The sequence below is a fragment of the Pinus tabuliformis genome, chromosome 8 (assembly GCF_031772625.1).
Source record: "Pinus tabuliformis cultivar Carrire ecotype Pingquan chromosome 8, CPIR1, whole genome shotgun sequence".
Classification (NCBI taxonomy): domain Eukaryota; kingdom Viridiplantae; phylum Streptophyta; class Pinopsida; order Pinales; family Pinaceae; genus Pinus; species Pinus tabuliformis.
This window is the reverse complement of record NC_142294.1, coordinates 268,384,038-268,387,764: the sequence shown is the minus strand read 5'-3', so window position 1 is coordinate 268,387,764 and position 3,727 is coordinate 268,384,038. Positions and strand designations below refer to the sequence as shown.

Genomic DNA, 3,727 nt, shown 5'->3' with positions numbered 1-3,727 from the left:
ATAACATAATATTGAAACATAATATTATAACCTGCGCTATTAATAGTTTAAAAATAAGGTGAGTCTAACCATTACCAACTGAACTTAAGTTGATAAAATGGATCTCAGTAATATCATAAGCAATCCGAATTCATAAAGCTTGTGGAAAGGATAGATAATCACATGCGAGTGCCCACAGGGGATTTTGCTAAAAATATTCTAACCATACTAAAATCTTTGCTCTGATTTACAAAATCATATGCAAGATAGAACCAAAGCACCTTCCACTTTCACTGCAACTGGGATTGAGAAAATGGGATTGCGTAGATCAGATGCGCCACATATTCCATGAAAAACTTGTAAATGAATAATTTGGCTCTATCCAACTGGATAAGGAGTATCTTGCTACCTTCTTTTCAACCCATTGAATTTGGACACATTTATTGAGAACAGAATAAAATTGCTGATTTTTTTTCAAAAGAAGGAATATCACAAGAACCTAGTAAAATCTAATTTGTTGCCTTTGAATCGGCATCGCTCGTAAATGCTGGCTTTTCAATCACTGGTAGGGTTTCTTCATCCCTGGTGGATCTTTTATAATCACGGGTAAATATTGATTTTATTTAAATCATTGGAAAAATGGACCATTTTGTATTTTTGGATAAATCTCTAGTATGAATTTTTGTACTTAATCATAGTAAGTTGTCATGCTACTCAAATAGCAAAATGTAATTAAGGATAGTAAAACAAACCTGTTCAGAAAGCTAAAGAATAATAGAATGGAAAAATAGAAGTCTGGATAGAAGCAAACAGTTTTATAACTGAAGTATCTACCCTTTTTATTGATAACGTTTTCTCCTTCACAAAAAAAAAATAAATAGCTTGGCCCATATGAATAACTCAGCCTACATTGTTCGTAGCATCACATGAGCTTTCATTTTCAGAGACTAAAGTCAGAGGCAACGGTGAAGAAGTCGTAACGCCCGTCGCTTCTTGTAGAGTTCTCTCCGACACTTCGGCGCGTGGAAGAATCTCTGGAATTGAATCTGTGCTCTCGATTACCTCGTGGATCCTGTTGTTTGATTCGTTGGCCTGAGAAATTGGTGCTGCACATTCTGGCTTCTTGTTTCGATTAAGGAGATTCAGAGAATGTCTACACATTGGGCATGAAGAATGCGAGGTGAGCCATTTATCAATGCATTCCATGTGGAAACCATGATTACAGTTGGGCAACACTCGCACCTTTTCTCCTTCCCCAAATTCGGCCAAGCAGATGGGGCAATCAGTGCCCAAGCCCGGTGGAAGCTTAGAGGGAGATGTGTAAACAACAATAGGCAATGTTTTCATGGCCGCTTTCTTCAATCCAGTGTCGGCGAACCGGATAACGATCCCTTCGGATGGGTCGCCCGCCATTCGTCTGCTGTAGCAACGTACGCATTTGAGCACCGAGTTGAGGCCAAGCGCACAGATGAGAGCGCAAACCATAGCTGCGATAATGACAGTTAGATCGGAGTTGAGACTGCCCTGGTCGAGGTACGTACCAGACCACCCAGTGTGCTCTTCTACCTTTGGAGAAGGTGCCGGAAGAGAAGCTAATAACCTCCTACTGCCTGACAACTGGGAATTTAAAACGCTCATTTTGCTGGATTCGACTTTACAACCTCAACAATTAATGAATGAATCTGTGCGTCCCCTGGAACTTGAGGGCTAACGAGTGCTGGGCAGGTTTAAAAAAATGACCACAACAGCATAGCCAACAGAATGAATCAGGGGGAGAAACTAGACTTGCAATCCTGTGGGTTTCGTCTATATTTATCTGTGGATCTACGTGTCATTTGTCTGAACTGACGTAACCAAACCCCTAATCATATCTATTGCTTTTATAAAGGTTGGCATCTTGCCCTTTCAATGTTTATTATTTTACACTCCTTATCAACTCTCAAGAATCTCAAACAAATCATATCACCACCTGTGAATCTTATCTTGTTCTCAACATCAAATACGATCACTCAATCATTAAATACGATCGCTAAATCTATAACAGTGTGGCTATGGTTAATCATCTTGTTATTACTCTTTATTCTTAACTCAAGAAATTGTGTTGGAGCAGCTCTTACTTATATACTGTCAGGTTTGAAATTGATTTACATAGGTAAGGACTAAAGTTTTCCGCCTATTCATTGGATCATATCTTCAAAACTAAGGAATATGAGATTTTTTTATATTTCAATAATTTTCTATTCGGTTAAAAAGTGCCCATTATGTATAGAGTTTTATTTGCATCCAAATACAAACACTTCTAAACTCGATATCTAATTATATATAGTTATGTCAGAAATTGGTACACATGATATGTGAAGACAAAACCTCTTTACCCAACCATTAAACCACATCTGGTAACTAAGACCACATTCTCAAATTAACTAAAGAATATGACATCCTTATATATTCCAATAATAAAATAATGTCACCATCAGCAGCAATGGCTTGTTGAACATCCTGCGAGTGGCGGAGTCCCACCTGGTTGGAAAGTGCCCACTTTGTGTGGAGTTTCATTGGCATCCAAATACAAGCACTTCCAAGCTCAATCTTTCCTTTATACATATTATTAAATATATATTATAGTAATTCGCATATCTCCACTTGATACGGAGAGAGGGAAATACATGGCTTTTTAATCGTAAAGGACTTGATAAATGGCTGGATGTGACATTGGGGGGGCCAAAACACAAGTGTTCAGATCAGATATGATGACGAAGATATCGGTAGTCAACGAAATCTTAGAAACAACCAACTGGGGAGAGTTTTCGAATTCTACTTCTACAGGTAATTCAAAAAGTGTATAAAGCTCCATGTGAACGGTCACAAATGAACTCTGCCTATTAGTCACCACGCTTTTCAAATGGATTCACGCTGCACATATTGTTAAGTGTGATTTCCATGTTTGGTGTGGTTTATTTTTTGATATGGGTTTTAAAATTTTCATGGTTTGAAGTATAAATGTTTATGCACGGTTTAGAAATATTATTATTATTATAGATTACTTTTAATTATGGATTTAATTAAATTTATTAAGGTGTAAATTATTTTTAAAATGTAAAATTTGAAAAAATGTTTATATTTTGATTTGATAGATTTTTGGTTTAGATTAATATACATTAGTTTGAGAATCTAATGCGAAACACAAACACTTGTGATTTCGTGAAATTTAGCTAAAATTGTATTGAAATTCATTTCAAGTAAGAAATTTAAGAAGGTTCTTAATAAAAAATTAAAAACATAATAATAAAACCTTAAAAGCTAAAACATATTTGTTTCAAATAAAAAAATCTAGGTTTCCTACTATGTTTCTGATGTCAAACTTGAGAACGAGGGAGAGACCAATATATGAATTAATTTAGCTTTGGAAGGATGTTGGGAATCATGTTGTGAATTTACATAGAACACAAATTTCTCTTTAATAATATTTTTCAATTATATTTGTTTATTTTTATCATCATAAATTTGATATCTGAATTTTTTGTTTATACCATACACACTTAAATAATATAAATTTTACATGTTTATAACAAATTATAATAGAAGAGTGATATTTCAACAAAATATAAAAGTTATATATATATATATATATATATATATATATATATATATATATATCTATATTTATATATATATATATATAATATGCTTAATCTAATTTAGAGACAAAATGACCTTTTCCACTATATTTTTTCAAGTTAATTTAATT

General features: G+C 34.1%; 1 pseudogene; it reads right to left on the bottom strand.

Annotated features, from left to right (window-relative positions):
- Nucleotides 1–783: 783 nt before the first annotated feature.
- Nucleotides 784–1,776, bottom strand: LOC149235184 (RING-H2 finger protein ATL8 pseudogene; annotated as a pseudogene).
- Nucleotides 1,777–3,727: the final 1,951 nt, after the last annotated feature.